The sequence below is a fragment of the Lissotriton helveticus genome, chromosome 1_1 (assembly GCF_964261635.1).
Source record: "Lissotriton helveticus chromosome 1_1, aLisHel1.1, whole genome shotgun sequence".
In the NCBI taxonomy this organism is placed as follows: domain Eukaryota; kingdom Metazoa; phylum Chordata; class Amphibia; order Caudata; family Salamandridae; genus Lissotriton; species Lissotriton helveticus.
The window spans coordinates 1,658,583,725-1,658,611,188 of NC_136057.1; the positions used below are offsets into that span (position 1 = coordinate 1,658,583,725).

General features: G+C 45.8%; 1 protein-coding gene across 3 annotated transcripts in view; it reads right to left on the bottom strand.

Moving 5' to 3' along the window:
• Positions 1-27,464, bottom strand: part of LOC144829970 (retinol dehydrogenase 16-like) — a 273,479-nt gene that overhangs the window by 96,034 nt on the left and 149,981 nt on the right. The window contains exon 2 of one of the 3 annotated variants that reach the window (XM_078688871.1): positions 3,082-3,194. The exons of 1 other annotated variant lie outside the window; for it this stretch is intronic. The gene's annotated coding sequence lies outside the window, so the exon portion shown is untranslated. Of the gene's footprint in view, positions 1-3,081; positions 3,273-27,464 lie in introns of all 3 variants that reach the window. One more of the 3 variants, XM_078688872.1, reaches the window with a different exon arrangement.

Here is a 27,464-nt window from a genome sequence, read left to right on the forward strand (position 1 = left end):
TAGAGACTTTCGTTTGATCCACCCTTGTTATGTTTTTTATCTCTTTCCAGCGCCAAGAAGCCTCTGGGCGTATGCGCGCTTAATAAATATTAAATAACATAACATAACATAACACAGCCACAGACACAGCCACACACACAGACAGAGAGACACACACACAGACAGAGCCACACACACACAGACAGAGCCACACACACACACACAGACAGAGCCACACACACACACACAGACAGACAGAGCCACACACACAGACAGACAGAGCCACACACACACACTCAGAGACACACACACACACACACACACACACAGAGCCACACACACACACACAGAGCCACACACACACACACACACACACACAAGAGAGCCACACACACACAGCCACACACACACACACAGAGCCACACACACACACAAAGCCACACACACACACATAGCCAGACACACACACACATACACACACAGAGCCAGACACACACAAACACACACACACACACAGAGCCAGACACACACACACACACACACAGAGCTACACACACAGCCACAGAGACACACACACACCTTCACCCCGGGGACTCTCCTTATTTACAAATGGGTTATTCGAGGCCCCCACCAACTCCCAGAGCTCACCCGTTGCTTCCCTCAGTCCAGGTCAGCCACATGCCCATCCCTGCCCAGTACACCCCAGGAAACAGAGGCAAGAAAAGCAAGCACAAGCAGGGAACAGAGGCAAGAAAAATGTAGCACAAGCATGGAACAGAGGCAAGAAAAAACTAGCACAAGCAGGGAACAGAAGCACTAAAAACGATCACAAGCAAGGAACAGAGGTACTAAAAGCGTTCACAAGCAGGGAACAGAGGCAAGAAAACACGATCGCAAGCAGGGAACAGAGGCAAGAAAACACGATCACAAGCAGGGAACAGAGGCAAGAAAAAACGATCACAAGCAGGGAACAGAGGCAAGAACAAGACGTAGTGCACACTTTACACCCTGCAATGAGCCTCAGTGCTTTGAAACCCTTTGTCGCAGTAACTAATAATAAACGCAAGCATCGCACAAGGCACTCTATTCGGGGACCCCCAACGAGCCCTTCTTCAGAGGACTACAAAGCAATATGAGGGCAGCACACAGCTGCGCTTGTAAAGATCACAGGCCGCGGGATGCGGTGACTGAGTCCGGCTTCGGGAGAGCACACACTGTAAACAAGGAGCACGTGCACGGGGCTTTGGGTCGTGCAACTTCTCTGTCAGAGCTGTGAGTGTTACACTGCATTCTGGTACTTGCAGTTCAGGGTTTTAGAGGATTATAAATCAAAACTGCCAGTGCCAGGCTCAAAGTAAACTCATCAGCCTCCACGGGTGCGCGTCCAGACTGCTGACACGCTGGGCACTTGGGCCGGTAACTAGTAACCAGACAGCATTCACACAAGTTGCCACATCCAAGCCTGGGTGGCCCTGCTGGTGCTGCATGCTGGCAGACGGCCATGCTGCCCTCTGCACGGGCTGCAACCATGACACAGGGAAAGGCCGCGAAGTGGGCCGCCAGCCCTCCCTCCCTCCCAAGCCTTTCTCGCTGAATCAGGGCGAACAAGCTTCAAACCCCCCCCCCCCCCGCCAGCAGCCGGCCCCTTTCTTCTATGTGAAGCCCAGGCTGCTGGCTCCGAGGCCTGGCGGTGGAGAAGGGAGCAGGAGGGCGCGCACGGGACGTCGGAGGGCCCCGGCCCGAGAATCCCCGGCACCCACCCACCAGCAGCAGCAGCACCGAGGCTAATCGCCCCACTACCTGTGCCAAGACTTCTCCGGGTTCGCGGAGCCGATCAGGGAGATCCCAGACTACGGCAGGCTCCGACGGCCTCCAGGGGCCCGTCGTCCCAGACTGGCACGGACGCCCACGTCGGGGCACGGAGAGGGGCTAAAAATAGAGCATCGAGCACGAGGCAATCCGCCATGCAGAAGAGACTCATGGCCGAGGCGCGTCGGGCGAGCAGCCACCACTGAGGGAGGGGGAGGCACCATGAGTCAGCACATCTCCACCCCTCGGGGAGGGCCGACGAGGGGCTCCAGCTCTGATCGGCACGGGCTCGGGTAGCCAGGGTAGGGAAGAGGGAGGGCACCGAGGGGTGAGGAGGTAGGGAGGAGCACAGAAGGGGCAGGGAGAGAGACAGAGGGAAAGAGAAGATGTGGGAAGAGACGGGGCAGGAGGAGGACACCAGGGGCGGGATCATGAAGAGAAGCGCTCGCCATTTGCATTTAAGCCCCGTACTTTTCAGACTGGGGGGCGTGTTTTTTCCTGATGACGTCACAGAGAGAAAGGACAAGAAAAAACACGCCCCTCAATCCGAAACGGACGGGGCTTAAAGTGACAGACACAGCTCTTCTCCAACGGCTGGCCACCGTTTAGGAAGCCAGCCAATGGAGAAGAGCTAGCTCATTTACCTCCATACTAGAAAACATAAAATCTCACTAGCGAGACTGCGCAAGCGCAGCCTACGCAGGCCGAGTCCTAAAAAGGGAAGGCTAGGGCCTAGCAAGTGGGTGCACTTGCCAGGTCGACATGGCAGTTTAAAACTGCGCACAGACACTGCAGTGGCAGGTCTTAGATACATTTACAGGGCTACTCATGAATACATTCACTGAGGCTGTCTGCAGGTTGTATACTAGCTCTGAGGAAGACCCATTGTGCTGTTTACACAATGAAACACATACTCTGGGTCGAAATGTCGACGCTTAATCCATACATGTCCTGAAATCACTCCACCTTATAAATCATTGTCAAAGTCAAGACAGGGTGCTAGTTGAACTACTTACATTGTGATAGGACGGGGTCCTAAATTTGTTTTAATTTTGTCTTGAAATGTCTATGTATGTTTGTATGTCTTTGTGATTATCCACTGAATGATGTCACTCCCCGTAATGGCACTTGCACGTTGTCACTGATCCGCAGCAGCAAAGTGCCCAAAGCATCTAAGCCAGCAAAAACGAAATCCAGCACAGCATCAAAAATACAGGAGGTAGAGGCAAAATGTCTGGGGAAACTACCAAGTCAAACAGCAACATTAATTAATTATAGCTCTTTCATACTCACCTGATCGCACTTGCTGATTGGGAGTCTGCCACCAAAGCCTTTACTGCAGGCAACCTTGAGTGAGGTGTAAGGGTGTTGAGGGTGGGTGTCGACCAAGTCTTTCAAAGCAATTTCTGAGGATGACAGGAGAGTGAGGTGAGAAGAAAGGTAGGCCCAAACCGGGAGGACTTGAAGCTCAACTAACCCCTCACCTAATAATACAGTGCAAAGTATAAACACATCTTGAGTAGCATAGTGGTAATAAGCCAGAAAGACAAGTTCTGCGCAAGCTAAAGGATTCCTTCTTGTTTTGCCTTAGGGGCACATCTCAATCGCATGTTTTTTTTTACTTTGTTAGCAAAGTTTTGAACTGGAAAATTCCTGCTCTTTGGGTTAAGCGACCATAGCAGAGATATGTGGGTATGTGCAGATCACAGGTTTCAATCTGGTCAGGACCAACTGGATCTCTCTACCATCTGTTGTCGGGAACACACAAGTACCATTGAGTGGATATAAAAGATCACTTAGTATGTGAGCGCCACAAAAGAATTCCCACTGAACAACAAATCTGTAACAAAACGAAAATATGAATTTTCCCCCAGTTCCATTCAATCCCGCCCTGCTTGCTCAGCTCAATCGCCAAACAGAAGGCACAAATAAATTAAACAATTATGTTTGTGTTGTAAATTCTTGTGAACGACCAAACTTACTCATAACATTGTGTTAAGGTGTCCTAGAGCTCACAGTACACTCCAGCAGAAATTCAAGCAAAGTATGCTGCAGTGGTTCCACACACTTTAAAATACAGTGTACCGAATTGGGGGAGGCTCTCACTTTGGAGACAGTTTCACTCACTGAATCTGATGTGAGTCACAAGGCGTGAGTCAGAACCATTAAGATACCTATTCCTAGCCCCCATGCTCCTTACATAAGGGATAGGGAGACTAGATAAATAGAAGAAAATGCTGGAGCAGCTGACAGCTACTACGGTGCCGTCATAGCAATTGTGAAAATGGCACAAGGACTTGTGTTGGTTGCCTGGTACTCCTTGGTGTGCAACATGGATAAACGAGGCAGATGAAAGAACTGGTCATCGTCATAGTATTGATAACAGAATAAAAAATACAAGGAAATTCCCTGAAAAAAAGTTAAAGAAAATGTACGTTTAATGGAACGCAACGCTTAATAACATGTAAATTCATCAGAGATTGTATTTATGTGTGTGTGTGTGTGCGTGTGTGTGTGTATATAGATATATATATATATATTTATATATATATATATTCCAACACAATCAGCTTTATCGACGCCGAAGACAGAGAGCACACAGGTATCCTTGCAAAGATGATTATTGCAGACCCCTCACCCCCCTGACAGATGCGTTTCGCCTCAATCCTTCGTCAGTGTTAGCCATTTCTAGTCGTGAAACATCACATACATTTCATGGACATAGAAGAAGGACCTCGGCAAGGGTTGAAAATGCTGCGGCCATCTTTTAGCATGTATTGTTCAGTATGTAGTTGTAAGAAAGGCACGTTCAGTAAAGTGCTTTAGTGGTTACAAAAATAAACAACAAATAACATATGTGCAAAGGGGAATCGCAAATCAAAATTCAAAATTCCAATATATCAATATAGGACACTCTATATATATTCCCTGAAAAAACAAAGTTCAAAGTGATGTTAAAGTTAGGCCTTCTAATATTATAAAAAATAAAAATTTAAGACAAATAAAACACTGAAATTCACCAGTTATAATTTACTGAGCTAATTGTGACTAGCACCCCTGCCATGGACTGCTTATCACCTGACATATTCCATCATTATCACATTTTAAATAACATAATTGATGCTAGCACTAATAACATCTCACATGATATAATTGATGACATCACACATTCACTGTCACACCATCCTATAAGGTTTGTGGTCTTGAAGTAATTCAACACCCGTCAGGTGTGGACAATTTTCTACTCACATTAATGGAATTACCCGCTTAAATACTTCTCATGCAAGTCAAGAGGTTTGCAGATATACATTTGCCACTGTAAAGACACCTTCTGTCTGGCCCTGTGGATAACACTTCATAAAATACACTACACATATTCCTGGGTCCGGGTTCAAGGTCCCAGCACTCATCTATAGCACAATTGATGGGACCCCCTCAAAACTACAGCAGGTCAGGGAAAGAGGGGAATGAAGAAACACATGAAAGACAATTTTCCCTCATTGACCACATTAATTTAGCAACTATATAATTCTTATTAACTCTTTAACAGAACAAGGGTGACAAATACACAGTGTTCATTTATCCTTTTTATAAAACTTTTTTCATTTATTTATTTACTTTTTATCACAAAGTCTTCTCTTTGATTTCTTTTCATATATGTCTTATTATTTTCTTTCTCTCATAAAGATTTTTAGTGCCTTGTGTCTATGTTCCTAAACAATTCATAGATATAGAACAAAGTTTCATTACAAGTTCTTACAAAAAGAAATTCCTTTTAACATTTAAATATACACATCATAAAAAACACCAATATACAAAAGAAATGTATATTTCAAAATACAGTTGCACCCCCTGGATAACACCAATCTCCATCATTCAGTCTCATACAGTCATACCCTCACTACACACATTCAAACGAAATCTGTATAAGGGCTGGATCTAGTTGGCAGAGAGATTACTGCCCCTAGATAAATCTCAGATCGCAGTGTGAGATTCCGCACTCGGTCGATGCGCGTTTCGGTGGTACAGAGCCACCTTCCTCAGGACCTTTTTCCAGATTACCCAACCAAACTTGTCCAGGGGACATACAATAAAAAGCCACTGTTCTTGTCCAATATCAGAGAATTTCAGCAGTTGGACCCCACTACGATTTACAGTCTATAGACTTATAGAGTGTAAAAAAGAGCTACCCCAAATATTACAGCGTGGCCTACTGTATAGGTCAGCAAATCAGTTCAAGTTCAGGAAGAACGCCATCTGTTTCATTACCTTTATTTTCCAATCCGATATTTTATATCATATCTATTTCCTTATGACTCTTTGTTGCATAGATCCTCAATGAAGATTTGGCTACCATCTCAACCTTTATACCACCTGAATCAAAAATAGTAGCGGGCCATCGTGTCTGTCAACTCCATGACACGTATCGGAGTGTCAACTGCTGAAATTCTCTGATATTGGACAAGAACAGTGGCTTTTTATTGTATGTCCCCTGGACAAGTTTGGTTGGGTAATCTGGAAAATGGTCCTGAGGAAGGTGGCTCTGTACCACCGAAACGCGCCTCGACCGAGTGCGGAATCTCGCACTGTGATCTGAGATTTATCTAGGGGCAGTAATCTCTCTGCCAACTAGATCCAGCCCTTATACAGATTTCGTTTGAATGTGTGTAGTGAGGGTATGACTGTATGAGACTGAATGATGGAGATTGGTGTTATCCTGGGGGTGCAACTGTATTTTGAAATTTAAATGTATTTTGTATATTGGTGTTTTTATGATGTGTATATTTAAATGTTAAAAGGAATTTCTTTTTGTAAGAACTTCTAATGAAACTTTGTTCTATATCTATGAATTGTTTAGGAACATAGGGCCATATGTATGAACACTTTTTCCCATAGACACAGAATGGGTAAAACCCTTTGATACATCTGGCCCATAGACACAAGGCACTAAAAATCTTTATGAGAGAAAGAAAATAATAAGACATATATGAAAAGAAATCAAAGAGAAGACTGTGTGATAAAAAGTAAATAAATAAATAAAAAAAGTTTTATAAAAAGGATAAATGAACATTGTGTATTTGTCACCCTTGTTCTGTTAAAGAGTTAATAAGAATTATATTGTTGCTAAATTAATGTGGTCAATGAGGGAAAATTGTCTTTCATGTGTTCCCAGCACTCATCTATGCAGACAATACTCCTTTGTTATCCAAATCCCCTATGAGAATTCAGAATCTTTGGGATTTCTTCGGATGGCTTCGGGACTTTCTACATGCAGCGAGGGCTTGAGATCGACCTCGGCCAAGTTCATGGTTTTCAACCTATGTCCAACCACTCGCACCAATTCGACACTTTATGGAGCGTCCCAGGAAAGAGTCCAGGTGTTCGAATACCTTGAGGTATTACTCACAGAGAGCTTTCATTGTTCATTTCATATCAGGGTATGTGGTCTTAAACTAGAGCAGCTTTGTGGGGGTATTTCAAGGGTTCACCGATGCTCTTGCTTCCATCCAGTTACTTCCACCCTTGAGATTGATAAAAGTCAGGCACAGAGAGCTCCCCTATATGGTGGAGAACATTGGGGTTTCCAGGATTCTTGCTATTTAGAAATTCTAGGAAAATAATTAGCGAGGAATCCTTGTGGTATACCAGTGAGTACCCCGCTTGTCGCTCTACGTCTGGATTATGACCTCAGACAGCTCAATGACGGAGTAGGACTTAGGCCACTTTTGTTCTGGCGAAGGCTGTGGGTTACTCCTGAGCTTCGTCCTTTTCGCCTGGCCCTAGAAGATGTTATGAGGCAACCTGGGGCATGCAAGATTTCCTTGCTTCAGTCTATAAAAGTTTGTTTGGGTCGGATTGGGCATTCCAATCTGTGGTCCTCCCCTGGTAATGCTGGGTTAGTCCCCATATCTGGGTTACAAAATTCCTACTGGCAATGTAGAGATAAACAAGTCTTATGTTCTCCAAGGGCAGGATCGTTCACAGATTCCTTTTTGGAATTTAAAGTGAATTACTGTATGGAAACATATTTGGATGAGATCGCACCTCCACTGGTAAAGTCCCTATATGTTAAATTTAATTTAGGGATTCCTCCCCTACACGCTTTTACAGCCAAATGGAACCACTACCACGATGATGCTGATAACTCCTGCCTTTTTTGTTCTCAGGTTGATGAGACAGTTGAGCATGTTATTTTTTTTGTTGCTGTGGTTATCAAGGATTTTACCTGTTTGCCGCAACCTGGGGACAAGGAACTATAGGATTGCAGTTAGAATTTTGAGAAGCAATACCAGTCAATGTTTTGTGTTTTGTCTTTCCCAATTTCTGATGCATATGTCGAGGTACAGACAGAAAAACTTAGTAGGTTAGTGGGTTGGTGGGCGGGTGCAGTTTTTATCTTGAGTTTCCCTAGTTTTATTGCTATTTAATGAGCAGGGTGTTTTTAAAACCTTGATTGATTTCAATCTGTATGTCATGTTTTATGAACATTTGATTGCTAGGCATTATGAAATGATGTATGTAAAGTGTCTTGCTAAAGGTAGGCTGGATTAATTCATGAATTGAATTCTGTCTAAATTGGTTTTTTTAATTCATTGTATCATGTTTTTATTTGTTATTTTTTTACTATTTGCTGAAATAAAGATTTATTGATGATAACATCTCACATTAAATATTTGATGCAATACACAGTCACTGTCACACCATCCTATAGGGTGTTTGGCCTTGAAGTAATTCAACACATTACAGGTGTGGACAATTTTCTATATCCACTTTAATGGGATTACCCACTTAAATATTTCTCTTGCAAGTCAAAAGGTTGACAGATATACATTTGCCACTGTAAAGACACCTTCTGTCAGGCCCTGTGGATAATGCTCCATGGTTTAGTAAAATACGTTGCACATATTCCTGAGATGGGCAAAACAGCATACAAATCTAGAGCCTTTTTACAACACCAAGGGCTAGATGTAGGTAATTCTTTTTTACCACTTCTTAAATACCGAATTTTACCGATTCGGTATTTAAGAAGTGGTAAAATAGAGGGGGGGGATGTAGGTATTTCTGAATCGGTAAATACCGAATCGTTAAGATTTGGTATTTACCGATTCTGTAAATACCGATTCGGTAATGCCCATTGATTCCTATGGGCATTGAAGCCCATAGGAATCAATGGGCATTACCGAATCGGTATTTACAGATTCGGTAAATACCGATTCCAGCAAGGGTGCAGGGGGTGTCACTTTGACACCCTCTAGCACCCCAAATACAGGCATGTGTGCCATGTGGCACACAGACATGCCCTAAGGGCATGTCTGTCTGTCACATGGTATAGGTGTGCATTCACACATGTGCATGCACACCTGGATTCGATATTTTACCACCCTATTGGATTGGGTGGTAAAATACCGAATCTGTAAGGCCATTGGGACTCAGAAGAGTCCCACCTACATCTGGCAGTTACCGAATCGGTAAAAATACCGATTCGGTATTTTACCGATTCGGTAAATTTACCGACTCTGTAAAATAGGCCACCTACATCACAAATACCCATTTACCGGTCGGTAAATGGCCTCCTACATCTGGCCCTAAGAGCCATGCTTACAAAACTAGTATGAGATAACCACTTCTACGTGAGACACCCCTACGTTCTACATTATTCACTATCGCCAGTGCCTCAAAATCTCTAGTGAAGTTCTGGAAATAAACATGCACAGTTTAAGGAATTTGCCAATACCACTGTACTACAACTATTTAACATGGGCATGTGGTTAGGTATCCACTGGTTGTCAATATATTGTCAACAGCAGCTTTGGCCTGTCTAATACACTTTTTAGAGTCAGCTTCAGATTTATGACAGTAGCGGTGGAACTAGGGGTGTAGGAGGTGATGCAGCATCCCCATAAAACTTGGAAATGTACATGAAGAATGACCAATATACAGATCCATGAAATGTTTTTTCAACTGACCTTATTTGCCACATGTTCCCTATGCCTTTCATGAGGTACCGTTTTTCCCCAGCACCCACTCTAAAAATCGTTTCAGCACCACTGCCTGCTTTAAGCTACAACCTACTTTCAAACATACCTCCGCAACACACATCAGGTGAGCTCAGCCTTTACCCTATTTAACATGTAGTACTCCTTCCACCCCAAACTTTAGTGATTTTACTAAATGGTCCACTTTTAAAATGCACAATTGATTTTGTCTCCAAGACTGATGCTATTTCCATGATATCGACCCACACATGTACACTCAGTAACTCTATGCTGTTGTGACTGTGGTGTCATCACTGATTTCATCAATATTGTAATTTGAGATGTCTTCAGTGATGTCATCAACAATGTCATTTAACGTATCAGAGTGATGTAATAGAAGGAGAGTTGTGGCGCTGCGGCCAGAGTGGCTGACTCCGGAGAGCGGTATCTCGGTTCAATCCTCAGCAGCTCAGTTCGGCACCATGTAACTCTGGGCAATACTCACTTCATCTCCCCGATGCCCCCAGCGCCTTGAAACCTTAATGGGTGATTTGTTTGAGCTTTACAAATAAGGATTATTATTATGGAATAATATGTGAGGTCATAAGCAGTACATGCGGGCGCAAGTTTTAGTTAGCTCAGTGAACTTTAATTAGCAAATTTCAGTGTTTTATCAGTTTTTAAAAGTTATGTTCTGTGTGACTCTGTCACCTAACTATAGCGTCACTTTAACCTTTGTTTTTTTCATACACACACCTACACCTACGCAGGTGCACGCGCACGCACATACATTACAAAAACCCTTTGTAAGTGGCCCCACCTATTTTATTTGGGATATAGTTTGTACCATTCCTAAAAATCCCTTCTAAAGATGTCACTGCCCATCGCACTCATAACAAAAGATGCACAGTTGATGGACGGAATGCAGAACAAATCAAAACATTCTCCCCCAGTCAAGAGATCTGGGTTAAATTCCTCATTCTTTTGCTCACCATGCCACCTCAGTTTCGACCTGGCCATGTGCAAATCAGTCTTGACCCTGTCCCTCATTTGAACAGTCCAGCCCGAACTGCCAACCCAGGTCCTCTCCGGACCGGAAACAAGCATCCTGGGACCGGTTTCGGGGTTTCACCCCTCATCAGCCAGGAAAGCTTGAACCCAGTGGCACAGTGAGCCCAGAGCCGACGTCTGGGCATACCCGGTGCACCAGGAACAGGGTCAAGACAGATTTGCACATGGCTGGATCCAAACTGGGGTGGTGTGGTGTGGTGAACTAAAGAATGATGGATTTAACCCAGATCCTTTTGACTGGGGGTGAATGTTTCCATTGTCCAGCATTCCGTCCATCAATTGTTTCTTTTGCATATGTTGCCCTAAGTTGGAAGGTTATGCCCATACGTGGGTCCCATGCTCACTACACCACTGGATTCAAGCTAGCCTGGCTGATGAAGGGTGCTGCCCTGAAACCAGTCCCAGGATGCTTGTTTCCCATCCAGGGAGAACCAGGCTTGGCATTTTGGGATGGACTGTGCCTACAAAGAACAGGGTCAAGACTAATTTGCATATAGCTGGGTCCAAAGTGGGGTGGCGTGATGAGCAAAAGAATGATGGATTTAACCCAGATCCTTGTGACTGGGGGTGAATGTTTGCATTGTCCAGCATTCCGCCCATCTATTGTTTCTTTTTCATCGTGCTCATTGCGTCACAAATGCAGGATTCCCTCTCAGGTGATAGCATGCTTTGCAAATCTGAACAACATAACAGATATGATATGATGGAGGCTTGAGAGGAGTGGAACAGCTGGAGAACTATAGGCAAGGAGGACCTGGGCTACAGCACAAGATGGCGGCACCCACTTGAGCAGGGCTAGCGGTGCATCCCTGAGGAGGCTGTTACCTGGATTTGTGTGGACGCTTCAGACGCTTGAGACAGTAAACTATAATGTCGAGGAGAGGAACTCGAGACTGAGGCGGCAACCTAGGCAGGTTCTCCTGCAAGGAGCGGAAATAGAGAAACTAAGTGGATGAGAGGTGAGGGGGTGCTGCGCACTAGTGGGCACCCCTCTACAGCGATTCCCCTGCTGATAGCTAAGTCCAAGGGTCCACGGGCCCAATGTTATTAACAGTTGAAAGGAGACTCATCGTAAATCATGGTGATTGGCCCTGAAAAGTTAACATATGATTGCACAGCTTATGTTAATGTCCTTCCCTGTAATGTTTTAGGATTCCTTTCTGCCATCAGACCAGGAAAAGGGAAATAATTGCCATCCAGCAGACTCCCCACAACCAAAATATTAAAGTGACGGTCTCTGTCCCTGGAGTAAGTTCATTGTTGACATGACAGATACATATCATCACAGAGTCTAACCTAATACCACAAATCATGGATATACAAAAAGAGTGATCAACTTATTTGCTCTTCTTCCATGCTCAATCTCAATCAGAACCAAAGGCCTCCTCCATTATAGAGCTCACAAAAGAGGAGCTGATGTCTAGTCTTCTTACATACAAGCGCAAACTCTGAGCAGAAATAACAAGCATTTGCAATGAAATAGGTCTAGCATTTGCAAGAGTTTAAGCTATTGGCATTGTAAATGACAATGCCTTTCATTTATGTTTTAATAACCAACAATTAAATAAAAGGCATTGCCATTTACAAAGCCAATAGCTCAAACTCTCACAACTGCGAGACTTATTGCATTGCAAGTGCTTGTTTTCTGTGTCTGTTGGAGTCCCAGCAAGGGCGGTGGTGCTCAAAAGCAGCCAAATATATGAGAAGTCACATTTTGATTGTGGAGAGCTGTTGCTCTTCCATAATTTCAGAGTCAAACTCCCATTTCCGAGTTAGCGCGAGAGCTGATAACATCTGTGTTGATTTGCAGCCTCAAGGCCACTGCTCGGTGAGATGGTTATATACCTAAGCCCTTTGCATGCTTTAACAATCAGCCCACAAAGGTGTCTGGTAGCAGATTTATGAGCCATGCAAAAAGAACACATGACATAAGTTCTTGCCGAACACTGTATGCCGTGTTTGCATAACAGTTATTTGGCCCGCTAACCTTAACTACTCAAGATCTAGTCCGAAGATAAGGCCTACCACCCATTGAATAACAGTGATGTCCGACATCTGATGTGATCAGTAACACCCAATGATGTCAGCAGATAATCAGGCTAAATTCTACTTTGATTAACGTGTTGTTCCTGAAAACAGTTGTTTCTTTGCCCTGCAGCGTTAGGCAATCAAAACAGTTATGGCTATCTTAGATTGCGTTGGTCGTTTATCAAAACCAGCCCCGGGACTCCATGCCAGCTGAGAGCCCTGGGAATACACTTATAGCAGGGAATTACTTGCTTACCTTGGAATCTGACCGAAAGTACAAATCCCAGCACCAGCCCTTAACCAACAGGGTGGTTCTGGGCAAATGACTTCATTTCCATGTTTTTTTTTCTTTACAGAGTTTTATATAGCGCGAACTTGACCTGAATCGGTTATCAGAGCTCCAGTTGCGTTACATGAGGACACATGTTGGCGCTGGTACCTCCATAGGACGACGCTGTCACCACTAAATGGAAAGAAAGTGTGGTGACGGTCTAGCTTATCTAGCCGGAACCGGATGGGAGTAACAGGAAGCGGAAGGCGGCCATTTTGTTTATCGGCGCCGACCGCATCCAAGATAGCGGTGCATCCCGGCGCTCCGGGGGAAATAAAGTTACAAAGAAACCAGTTCCCGGCTCCTGTATTTATTAAAAAGGGAACTTCCACAATGGCGACGAGGTGGTCTTACCCACAGTGTGCCCAGTGAAGCGGACACGCACGGCTGAAGAAATGTCTCTAGGAGAAAACCCCCTTTTCCTACTCAGGGGTGACAAAGTAGTGCCCCCCCAAGGGGCAAGAACACTTACTGCACTTGCTGCACGAGGGTCATCAAGGTGTAACTAAGACAAAAGCTCTAGCGAGGCAAATGTACTGGTGGCCAGCCATAGATTCCCAAGTGGAGCGTTATGTACGACAGTGCGAGTCTTGCGCCAAGGCAGACAAATCACAGTGCGTCCTAAGGCCACAACTGGGAAAATTTCCCATTCCGGAAGGTCCTTGGGAAGTCGTCTCCATCAACATCGTGGGGCCCATTCTAAGTGCAGAAGGCACACCAAAGTACGCAGTGGTGTTGATTGATAAGTACTCCAAATGGCCAGAGGTCGACGTACAAGAGAGCATGGACACGGACGCAGTGATAACGTTTCTAAGGAACATCTTTCTCAAAGAAGGCATTTCTAAGGTAATCATCAGTGACAATGGCCCTCAATTTACCTCAACGAAATGCGTTTGTGTCAAGAAACGGAATAGAGGTCAAACACACTCCAGTATATCACCCTTCAGGAAACGGGCAGGTTGAACGCTTCAACCGGGTGATCATGGGAACTATTCAAGCAGCCATCAGTGACGGATTGGACTGGGAGAAAGAGTTGCCAAAAATGTTGTGGGCCTACCGCATAACTCCGGGCAGCACAGGATACAGCCCGTTCAAAGTTCTGAGAGGGAGAGACCCTTTTACCAAGGACAATGCCGTGTGGAGGAAGATGGTGGTGCAGAGCAAATGGTCTCCAGCAGTCGTCAGGAGAAACTTGGAAAGGGCACAGGAGACATACACTGAACACTTTAACAAAAGACACAACATACAAGGAGTAACATTAGAGAAAGGTGATTGGGTAAGAGTGAAAGTAGCCACACTCAAGAGAAAGGGGGACAGTAAATTCACACCACCCCTTCAAGTACTGGAACCATATGCAAGATCAGCACTCCTCAGCGACGGGAAAATATGGTCGCAAGACAGGATGGCGAAGTGCAGTAAGATTCTAAATTGGGGCAACGAGACGTGTGAGGAGGAGGAGAATGTAGAAGAAAGAGAGGAAGCAAGTGGAGAAAGAAGGAATGAGCATGTAGAAGAAGGCGTACAGCAAGTTGATATGGGAAAGAGAGCGGAGAGAGGAAGAGGAGAAAATGGAGGACTTAAGGAAGTGAATAGAGAAGGAAAGGAAGAGATGAACACGAGTGACGAAGGTGAGAAAGCAGGGACGAGTATGGTTACAGAAGGACAAAGAAGGGAACAGCATGATCGCGCCAACACGACACGAGCAGGAAGAACTGTGAGGAAGCCATAGAGATTTAAGGACTACGAAATGGACTACTAGTAAGACTGCTTTATTTAAGGGTTGCATAAAGGAGGGAGATATGTGGTGACGGTCTAGCTTATCTAGCCGGAACCGGATGGGAGTAACAGGAAGCGGAAGGCGGCCATTTTGTTTATCGGCGCCGACCGCATCCAAGATAGCGGTGCATCCCGGCGCTCCATGGGAAATAAAGTTAAAAAGAAACCAGTTCCCGGCTCCTGTATTTATTAAAAAGGGAACTTCCACAGAAAGGACACAGACTTTGGATGAGTGAACAGGGAGTACTAGAAGACCAAAAGTAATAAATGTTTTTCAAATTACATATAACGTTTGATTCGCAGGCAACACATGTCCGCTGCAAATACGATTTAGAAATAACACCTTCTTCGAATTTAACCCCTTTAGAGCTTGTAAATAAACCTCCCCAGTGCTGCGCTGTCCATTGGAACTAGTGCTGAATGGACGTCCAACGGTCGTGCGCAGCACTGGGGAGGTGGTGGCCGTGACGACCGTTGGCCGACGGCAGCAATTAAGGGGTTAAAGTGCAGGATAGCAAATCCGTTTCTCTTTGACAAGTAAACATCAAAGGACACAGTTTGAATTTAACATAGCGCTGCGACCAGACGTCCCGGTTTTCCCCGGACGGTCCCCGTTTTTGGCAAAGTGTCCCCGTGTCCCGACACTTTTCCCAAAGTTAGTCAAATGTCCCCGTTTTAGAACAGTGTCCGGGGCAAACAGAGAAATGTCCCGTTTTTTTACTGTTCTGGTTGCACGCATGCTCTGTTAGCACTGAGTGTGACTGTGACGTCACTGAGGTGAGCGCCGTAGCAGGGGAAATCCTTTGAAGAGACATTTTCTCTCGGGATTTCCCTTCTTTTGTCCACGTCGCAGCGCCACCTACGTCATCGTTGCGTTGCACCATCGCACTCAGCTGGTTAGAACCACCTGTGACCGGCATGACCCTGATTTTACCTTCAGTCAGTGTGGCCCTGCTGTGCCTTAGAGCGAGCGAGGGTCGGACATTCTTTCTCTGACTACAGCAGAATCCAGCAGCAGCTTCGTGACTCTTCCCCAGCCCAGCCGAACCAGCACCGTCGTCGGGACCCGCTACCTCCGCATCGGACCTGCCTCAGCCTGGAGCAGGATCATCTCAAGCTAAACAACGAGACTTGCTCTGCCAGCCTGCAACGTGCGTATTGTAATCCCCTTCCCCGCAGCAAACCACCTTGCCCGACTTTGTTTAAAGAGATGAAGCCCATAGCTGCCAAGGTTTCAGATTGCTATGTGTGACATTTTCAGAATTTCAATAGAATTATGAGTGACATTTCAACGAGTATGAGGGACACTTTCATGCGAACAAAAAAAAAACAAGCAATGAAGACTAGGGAAACATATAAATGTCCCAAGACCCATTTGAGCAACGAGAAACTCTAGGAAGGTCTTAAAACTGGTGCAAAGGACTGCAATGGCTGATTTATAATAACAATGAAATGATGAAAATGTCACACATAGCAATCTCAAACCTTGTCAGCTATGAGCAGGCTGGACTAAACCCTCACTTGGGAGAATGGCTGACCAAGGGTTAATGAACGCCTTTGCCTCACTTATCGTTAATGCTTCAGTCCTTCTGAAACACATATCATTTATGGAGTATACTCAGAATGAGGAATACTGAACCCAGTGTCCCAACCTCACCTATCCCGAGGGCCAGAGTTCCAAGCGCTGATTAGAATGGGATGTTGTTGCAATCCCGTATGGGCTGGGGCCCTGATATGAGGGTGTGAGGTACCAGTAGGTCATTTGTCTGTGTTAATCCAAACAAGCACATTCCTGTGCAGTGTACACAGGCAGTGATTGAGCATTGGGTATTAATTTAAACCTGCCCAGGGCTGGGTCGGGAGGCAGTATCCACCCTTGTATGCCCCTCCCGTTTCCACCACAATCCTGCTCACGCTGATGGGTTTTGTTACTGACCTGCCCATTGAGTGCGTTCGTAGTCAGCAGGAAATATGGGGCTGGCGGGGTTACTGGCGCCAGTCTACCCCCCTTCCAACTGCTGTGTAAGGCCACGCAAGACCCATGCAAGGGAGAGAAGGATTGTGCAGGGGTGGAAGAGAAGGAAGACTGAAGAGGCCACTATCCTCCGAGTGTCAGCCATGGTGACCACAGCGGTCGCTATTGTGCTGTCTGTGCTGCAACTCCTACTGGGCCGGCCCGTGGAGGTAAGGAGAGGCTGTCCCCCTTACCTTGTCACAAATCAGTCCTGCAATATCTTCGGGTCGTATTAGCGCTATTGAAAAGCTCAAGATGTAGTGGCTCAAAGCCACGCACCAGCATATTACCCGGGCCAGTTCTGTTCAAACGAATAAAAGTACGTACCGCCCCGGGCCAAACTAATACACATTAAATAAAGTACACACACTCACAGAGGCGGGCTTGACTTGATGTGCGCGATTAAGGCATTGAGGACGTTTACAATCTGTTTAAGGACATGCGTGTGTGGCCTTTAAATCATTAATTCGATACAATCATAAATGACTCAACTCTTTATTCTCTAGCACAGCACTGACAGCGCAGAGTATTGCATTCCAAAAGTCGAGTGTTTGCTATATGTTCCACTGCTGTACTAACTTAACGTGCGCAGCTGAATTCAACTCAGTGGAGACAGACATGACTGACTGTGCAGAGCTGCTGTCTGTAACTGTAGGCAGGCTGAAGTGAATGAGGCACTCCTAGAAGTAAATTACATTAGGAACAAAAGAACAAACAGCAGCGTGACACTTCACTTACTGTGTCAGCTGCGAGCACGGTGTTTGACGGTACGGACCAGCTCTGCGACGATTGCCCTGGCGCAGTCCTCTCCGACTCTCATGGCATTGGGAGAACTGGCTGCCCAGCACTGCAGGCAGCAGCCACGGAGGTCATGATCATGTACATTCACACAATGGTGGTAGTGAAAAGTGACATGACAAAACCAGTTGCATGAATACTCATTGCACAGACCTAATAAGACGTGAATCATCACGCAGCACTCTGTAGGCTACTGTTTAATCAAAGTCACCAGTCAATTGTACAGAAAGTCTCAAAAAGTGATAGTTTCCTAATGACATAACCCAAAACTTTGTAAAGAGAATAGTAAATCTTTGTGCAGCCAGATTTCTGTCTTACCTGACCGGAAAGTGGCGTTCAAACGGCTAATGACACTGTCTGTGTCTCCTTGTCACATGGTTTAGGCCAGTGTAGTGTACTGTCCCTCGCTTAAAATCCCAGTGTCCTCTCTAGACTTCTCCCCAGGGTCCAACTCTCTCCATGTAGGCCCGGTCGGTGCTGTTTCACTGCCACCCGCACTCTTCAGGGCCTCCTGGCACGGACTGTGTCTGCCGCCTCGGGGTTTCTAGACTTAAACGCTCTCTTTCTTTCTCTGGATCCGGGTAATGAACGGCGATCACGGACTTTGAGAAGTCACGCTGTATATTTATTTTTTGACTTACTTGGATTTGTGGACAGAAGAAGATGATGACTCGGACTCGATTATGTAAAACTGAAAGAGGGACCGAGTTTCTCTTACTTTGGAAGCGAGGGGGGCAGGTTGTGGGAAACGAGCAGAGTTGATTGTGTTCTCTGATAATTGTTTCCTTATAATTTTGGGCTATTGTCGGTTCTTGGTGGCTATAAGTCGGGCTGCTGACCACAAGTGACTGGGCTCTGGTTTCCCACAAATGAGCGAGGAGACCGAGGAGAGTCATGATCCAAAGCCGCCTGCGACCTCGGGATGCATATCTGTGTCTGAGTGAAATTAAATTATTCACTCTGGGTCTCGGGTCGGCTCCCCATCGGCCAGGCATGCGAATATGGCACACTGTGGGGTTTACTGAGGCGCTGCGCACCGCAGACAGTAACAGCAGTGCACCCGAGGCTCATCGACTCAGATTGAGTCCCCCGCCACTTCTGCCTCACTTGACTTCCTCTTCCTCTGGACGTGAGGGCACTAGTACGGGTCACACATCCGGTTTATGGGCCCCCATGGTGTGCACCTGTAGTAACCATTGCTGAGAGCAGGCTCCCACCCCATCGGTAATTGATTGGCAGCAATGTGTCAAAGCCGCGTGGCACCGCAGGAATTAATTTACAGCAGCCTGGCCGGGCAGACATGTGTTACATTGTAGCTCTCAGCCACTCCAGAGCTGAGAGCACACAATCTTTAACTATTTAGGAATTAGGAATTTACTGACCCGGCTCTGCTGCTCCGAGACCTGCTGCCAGCACGTCTCGGAGCAGCAGAGCCTGTGCACAGGTGCCCAGGTGCCGCCGGTGGCACGCGCTGGCAAGTGGCATCAAATGCATGACAATGCATGTCAGTGTGGTGATGCGGAACACCATACTGAAATGCGTGACTGTCACACCTGATGCGTGACTCTTGGCAGGCATGGAAGCCAGCGCCCAGCTAGGGAAAGATTGCCATGTGAATGGTCCAATAAACGTCCTGTAAACACCTGACAAAGACCGTTTCTGATTAAAAACATTATTTCTTGACCGCACATATTTCACTTTAGCACATTATTCTACGTCACTGCCTGGCATCTGTAAAAAGTAATAACTTTTAATCCGGCACTTTTCCCGCCTCCTATGTCCTGACAAATCTGCCTCATTGGACCATGTGCATCGATAAAAGAAACATTATTGCTATGGGAACTGGAATTATTTGATTCAGGGTCCCAGCGTTTTCTGTATATTTATAGATTTACTGCATTTGCCACATAATTCTCCACCTGCCGCATAATCTGCAGATTTAAAAAAAATGATCAAACGTTACTGAACCACAGCAACATATGTTTCTCCAGTGGAAGGTCCTTCGCAAGGGTTAACTGGTCACCTTTCAGTTATTTATTGCTTTATGTTGGATGTTGAACTGTGTTAACCTGTGTAACAAGCATGGGCAAAGATATAAAAGATCTCGTCTTCAAGGCCTATTGAGTCTGCCGATGTCTTCACACTGTACAGCATGAACGCAGACGCTGCACAGATAAAAAAGCAATTAAAAGTAAGCAGAATGAGGTGGCTGCTGGGTGTGACATCTGTAGTTACACAAATGTGTGAATGTCATTGAGTGGAGGTATAGATTGGCGAGGTAAATAAACGCAAGGATGGGCGGATCAATAAATGCATAGGTACAGACATGAGAAGTATAAAACATGATAAGGTTTCAAAATGTATGACAATTGTGGCTACACAAGGATTCAGGGAATCAGTAGCTATCTGTGCATGGCTATAAAGTGACGGTGGACAACCATGTCCAATTACTTAGCGGTACTCTTCATTACTCCTGGTCCGGTTCAAAAAGCTGCATGGCAAGCCAGTAACACGCACCAAATAGACGCTGCTTAGAGATGGGGGAAACGGCGGGGAGTGGCCTCTAGTGACAGCTACCCACTGACATGATGTGTGGCAGAGAGAGCTGTTTCAACTAGAATATTTCCATGCTTCTTTATTGATAAATGTGCACCCTCCTAGGCTTCCTGGCAGCTTTTAGCACAACAGGCAGCCGTTTTTCACACAGGACTGCACTTGTGTGAAAACATTAGGGGCCTGATGTAGGAGGCCATTTACCGACCGGTAACGGCCGATTTGGGACGTTACCGACCGGTAAATGCGTATTTGTGATGTAGGGGGACAATTTTACCGATTCGGTAAATTTACCGAATCGGTAAAATACAGAATCGGTATTTTTACCGATTCTGTAACTGCCAGATGTAGGTGAGACTCTTCTGAGTCCCAAAGGCCTTACAGATTCGGTATTTTACCACCCAATCCAATTGGGTGGTAAAATACCGAATCCAGGTGTGCATGCACATGTGTGCATGCACACCTATGCCATGTGACAGACAGACGTGCCCTTAGGGCATGTCTGTGTGCCACATGGCACACATGCCTGTATTTGGGGTGCTAGAGGGTGTCAAAGTGACACCCCCTGCACCCTTGCAGGATTCGGTATTTACCGATTCTGTAATTACAGAATCGGTAAATACCGATTTTTACAGAATTGGTATTTCAAATACCGATTTTACCTACATCTCCCACCTTCTATTTTACCGATTCATAAATACCGAATCGGTAAAATTCGGTATTTATGAGTCGGTAAAATAGAATTACCTACATCTGGCCCTAGATTATTGTGCAAAGACAAGTGTTCAGGTCTAGTTACTTAAGGAGCACCCCCCCACCCGGTGCTGCCAGTGTGCCCAGATCTGGCTACAGGAGAGAGGCCTGGGGAGACAGACACTCGGAAAATGAACTGTATCTTCCATTAAAAAAAAACGAGTCCGGTGCAAACAAAGTTTTACACCTGACACACGAGAATAACTGCAATCACAGTCAGTGCCCAATTGTGGCTTGAGGAGAACATTTAAAAGCGATAAACCCCATCAGAACAAGTGTTCTCTTATGCTAATTGTTTTGTTTAATAGGATCTGGCTTACGTTTTTATGCCCTTGTAGCACGTCGGATTGCTTTACCTTTGTTTACGTGTATGATGGGCTGAAACCTGATCAATGTGTTGCTAGGTTTCCGTATTGTATTGGGGAAATTATTTTTCTTGATAGGAAAGTGTTTTACTTTGGAACGTGACAATATTAGTTCAATTTTAAGAATCCCAGTTGCACTAACTAATAGGTTGAATAGTAATATGTCAGCTTTGGTAATGAGCAACGAAACATTTGGTCTGCCCACCTGCACATGGCTTTGAACAGATTCTTGTGTTTAAAGCGTTACCTACAATGGACTCACGTGTTTACTTTACCAGGCACTGTAGCAATAAGAGAATACATATCAGGCACGCAGGGAAAGGGGGTGGGGAGAAGCGCCTTCATATCGTTCTACATGCTGCTAATAATAATAAATCGAGTTTCAAACAATGCTGATGAATCCACTCATCAGAAAGCCATGGTCCAAAACCAAAAAATAATATCGCAAGTGAAATGCTGTGATCTTTTCTTCTCTGTTTGCACATCCTACTACCTTTTATGTTTCTCTACATTTCCTCTTCTCAGTGCTCTCATACGGTCATTTATACATATTTGTTCTTGAATTTTTTTTACATTGATTTCAAAATAGTGCTAGCACACAGACGTTAGCAAGTTGAAAATCATTTTTTACTACAATAAAAAATGAAAGGGTTGCAGGACCTCACTCTGCAGATAAATCATTAGAGTTGGGACTTAGTGGAGTATTGTGTGATTCTGAAAGCTTACACAACATTGTGCACTGCGAAGCCAGTCTCAGACAGTGGATAAGCCTTTCTTCAAACCTCCTACTCTGTGGTGGCTAGTCTCTCTTCCCTTGGCTGCCGAGCAGTAGTATCTGATTTTGACGACAAACAGTAGGTATATATATAATATAGCAAACTCAATAGCGATGCACTCATTCACTTCCTTGCGGCAAAAACAAGAGCACAAACTCCTCTTAGACTGTGCGATTTTCTTTATCGTTCAAAGTTAACAATGATAATATATACTTATTTAATCAGCAAACATACTTGGAATTTCAAGGCAAGGTTGGTCACCAGCTATAGCAAATGTTGAGGCAAAGTGTGTTTAAATGCAATTAATGGTTACTGCTGATAAAAGACCTCTGATTTGTCATCTGTAATGCTACATCTCAGTCTGTGGAGGGAGCTGTCATTGTAGTCCCTTTTCTATGTCTATGACAGCTGTCAAATAGTCCTACTTTTATGTCGATGGTTACTGCAAACCTTAGTCCTACTTCTACGTCTATGACATGTCCCCGTTTTTTGTTTTGAGAATCTGGCCACCCTATTAAAAACGCATGTAGTGATATTTGCAGCTATACAATCACGCCAATAAAACACAATGCGCGTGTTCATTTGGAAACAGAAGTGTGACGTGATAACTCATAGAAGGAAGCTCATAAATTATATTTCTGAGAGTCTGCACTTGAGCAATCGCAACTTTCATTTAGTAAATACAGAACGCTCCAAGAATGACACGGAGGCTGTGAAAAGAGACAACCGTTTGAAATTTTTGATTTGGGTACATTCAAATAAAACAATAAAGCGTTTTTTTTCTGTTTTTTTAAAGTTGGTCTGATCTAAGAGAAAATTAATACACATTTAATGTAAGAAAAGCCTGAAAGTGTCCCTCTGTGCTGTCCCTGGTAAGTGACAGGCGCCGCCGCAGACCTCTCACTCCGCCCCTAAATTAACATATTCCGAGGCCTGTTTTTCTTGTGAATTAAAGTCATAAATAAAAACTCTGTTTGTGCAACTGGGAAACAGAATAAGCGTTTAAGAGGCGAACTTTCACAGCTCATGAATCCCCGGGGACAGGCCCTGGGGAGGGAAACATCTGGACGTTGTAAAAAACATCCATACTAATATTATAAAGAGAGAGCCCAAACCTTTGAGGCGGGTAATCTCAGTAACCACAGCACCAATCACAACACCCAATACAGCGTTGGAAAGGGCAGTTGCAGCAGAAGGACATAGGCTATGCAGACAGATAAAAAAAATTATTTAAAAAATTGCAAAAATCTACATCATCCAGAAGGCCGAGGGCCAAAATAACACCAAACAGGAAATGATGTAATAATGTGACTCACTACATTGAGACTGAGAGCCTGGAGCCAAATTGATCGTGAACAAGGGATATGCTATCCCGAAATGCGTAGATTTGTGCATGCCTGCTTGAGAAACTCCATGCTGTAAGGATTAAATAAAAAAGCACATAAGTAAAGACAATCGCGAGTTTGTCCCGTTTTCCTCCCAGCTGGGGGAATTGGTTGTGGATTTAAATGCGGCGTGGTTCTGCCGCGGGGATTTACGAACCGGCGAGAGAGCGCTGCAAATTCTGGCGAAAAGGAACCGAGGGGTATCAATATATATATATATATATATATATATATATATATATATATATATATATATATATATATATATTTTCGGACTGGGTCGTCCTTGATCACTGGCAAAATGAAAAAAGCAAACAGCAGCAGATTGTTGGAACACCTGCCTTCTTTATTGAAAAAGGTCCCGCCCCACTGGGCGTGATTTCCAATCAGCAAGTGCTGTGTGCCACTAAGCACTCTGGTACTGGCAGTCCCAACAAGTATCAATCCACAGTGGGTGCTGCAGTGCGCCTTTAAGTAAGTCTTGTAAATACCCTAGTGGGGTGATGCGAGGTGTGGGTACTCGAAGCACTGTTGATTACAAAGTCCCTCATGGTTGGGCCCCCCGGTCCTGTTGAGTCTTCGAACCTGGAGACTCTGAAGCCGATGAAATCACGGCTGGGCATTTCTGCGGCCGGGCCGGCCGCTAAATAAACATCACACGAGGTTGCCCCAGTAGAAATACCACACCTGGGGAGTATCCTCCATCATGCTGGCAACAGTGAAACTGGCCCCACCTTTCATCAAGTTCAAACGCCAAACATGTTTCGGACTGGGTCGTCCTTGATCACTGGCCAAATGAAAAAAGCAAACAGCAGCAGATTGTTGGAACACCTGCCTTCTTTATTGAAAAAGGTCCCGCCCCACTGGGCGTGATTTCCAATCAGCAAGTGCTGTGTGCCACTAAGCACTCTGGTACTGGCAGTCCCAACAAGTATCAATCCACAGTGGGTGCTGCAGTGCGCCTTTAGGTAAGTCTTGTAAATACCCTAGTGGGGTGATGCGAGGTGTGGGTACTCGAAGCACTGTTGATTACAAAGTCCCGCATGGTTGGGCCCCCCGGTCCTGTTGAGTCTTCGAACCTGGAGACTCTGAAGCCGATGAAATCACGGCGGGGCATTTCTGCGGCCGGGCCGGCCGCTAAATAAACATCACACGAGGTTGCCCCAGTAGAAATACCACACCCGGGGAGTATCCTCCATCATGCTGGCAACAGTGAAACTGGCCCCACCTTTCATTAAGTTCAAACGCCAAACATGTTTCGGACTGGGTCGTCCTTGATCACTGGCAAAATGAAAAAAGCAAACAGCAGCAGATTGTTGGAACACCTGCCTTCTTTATTGAAAAAGGTCCCGCCCCACTGGGCGTGATTTCCAATCAGCAAGTGCTGTGTGCCACTAAGCACTCTGGTACTGGCAGTCCCAACAAGTATCAATCCACAGTGGGTGCTGCAGTGCGCCTTTAAGTAAGTCTTGTAAATACCCTAGTGGGGTGATGCGAGGTGTGGGTACTCGAAGCACTGTTGATTACAAAGTCCCGCATGGTTGGGCCCCCCGGTCCTGTTGAGTCTTCGAACCTGGAGACTCTGAAGCCGATGAAATCACGGCGGGGCATTTCTGCGGCCGGGCCGGCCGCTAAATAAACATCACACGAGGTTGCCCCAGTAGAAATACCACACCCGGGGAGTATCCTCCATCATGCTGGCAACAGTGAAACTGGCCCCACCTTTCATCAAGTTCAAACGCCAAACATGTTTCCGACTGGGTCGTCCTTGATAACTGGCAAAATGAAAAAAGCAAACAGCAGCAGATTGTTGGAACACCTGCCTTCTTTATTGAAAAAGGTCCCGCCCCACTGGGCGTGATTTCCAATCAGCAAGTGCTGTGTGCCACTAAGCACTCTGGTACTGGCAGTCCCAACCAGTATCAATCCACAGTGGGTGCTGCAGTGCGCCTTTAAGTAAGTCTTGTAAATACCCTAGTGGGGTGATGCGAGGTGTAGGTACTCGAAGCACTGTTGATTACAAAGTCCCGCATGGTTGGGCCCCCCGGTCCTGTTGAGTCTTCGAACCTGGAGACTCTGAAGCCGATGAAATCACGGCGGGGCATTTCTGCGGCCGGGCCGGCCGCTAAATAAACATCACACGAGGTTGCCCCAGTAGAAATACCACACCCGGGGAGTATCCTCCATCATGCTGGCAACAGTGAAACTGGCCCCACCTTTCACACAGCACTTGCTGATTGGAAATCACGCCCAGTGGGGCGGGACCTTTTTCAATAAAGAAGGCAGGTGTTCCAAGAATCTGCTGCTGTTTGCTTTTTTCGTTTTGCCAGTGATCAAGGACGACCCAGTCCGAAACATGTTTGGCGTTTGAACTTGATGAAAGGTGGGGCCAGTTTCACTGTTGCCAGCATGATGGAGGATACTCCCCGGGTGTGGTATTTCTACTGGGGCAACCTCGTGTGATGTTTATTTAGCGGCCGGCCCGGCCGCAGAAATGCCCCGCCGTGATTTCATCGGCTTCAGAGTCTCCAGGTTCGAAGACTCAACAGGACCGGGGGGCCCAACCACGCGGGACTTTGTAATCAACAGTGCTTCGAGTACCCACACCTCACATCACCCCACTAGGGTATTTACAAGACTTACTTAAAGGCGCACTGCAGCACCCACTGTGGATTGATACTTGTTGGGACTGCCAGTACCAGAGTGCTTAGTGGCACACAGCACTTGCTGATTGGAAATCACGCCCAGTGGGGCGGGACCTTTTTCAATAAAGAAGGCAGGTGTTCCAACAATCTGCTGCTGTTTGCTTTTTTCATTTTGCCAGTGATCAAGGACGACCCAGTCCGAAACATGTTTGGCGTATGAACTTGATGAAAGGTGGGGCCAGTTTCACTGTTGCCAGCATGATGGAGGATACTCCCCGGGTGTGGTATTTCTACTGGGGCAACCTCGTGTGATGTTTATTTAGCGGCCGGCCCGGCCGCAGAAATGCCCCGCCGTGATTTCATCGGCTTCAGAGTCTCCAGGTTCGAAGACTCAACAGGACCGGGGGGCCCAACCATGCGGGACTTTGTAATCAACAGTGCTTCGAGTACCCACACCTCGCATCACCCCACTAGGGTATTTACAAGACTTACTTAAAGGCGCACTGCAGCACCCACTGTGGATTGATACTTGTTGGGACTGCCAGTACCAGAGTGCTTAGTGGCACACAGCACTTACTGATTGGAAATCACGCCCAGTGGGGCGGGACCTTATTCAATAAAGAAGGCAGGTGTTCCAAAAATCTGCTGCTGTTTGCTTTTTTCATTTTGCCAGTGATCAAGGACGACCCAGTCCGAAACATGTTTGGCGTTTGAACTTGATGAAAGGTGGGGCCAGTTTCACTGTTGCCAGCATGATGGAGGATACTCCCCGGGTGTGGTATTTCTACTGGGGCAACCTCGTGTGATGTATATATATATATATATATATACATACTAATATTATAAAGAGAGAGCCCAAACCTTTGAGGCGGGTAATCTCAGTAACCACAGCACCAATCACAACACCCAAAACAGCGTTGGAAAGGGCAGTTGCAGCAGAAGGACATAGGCTATGCAGACGGCCACCATATACATTTAAAAGGTAAAAGAACCTTGCCAGCAAAGTAGTCCCTCGTGGGCGTGTCTGCGTTCTGCTGTGGGCGTGTGCTGGGGCGTGACAAATGCTAGGGGCGTGTGGTACGTTCTGCCCTTCATGCCATGTGAGTCGTAATTGCGCCGCATCAAGGGGCACGCTGGGGGCGTGACACGCTGGGGCCGTGACAAACGCTGTGGGCGTGTGTCTGCGCTGTGGGCATGTGTCCACC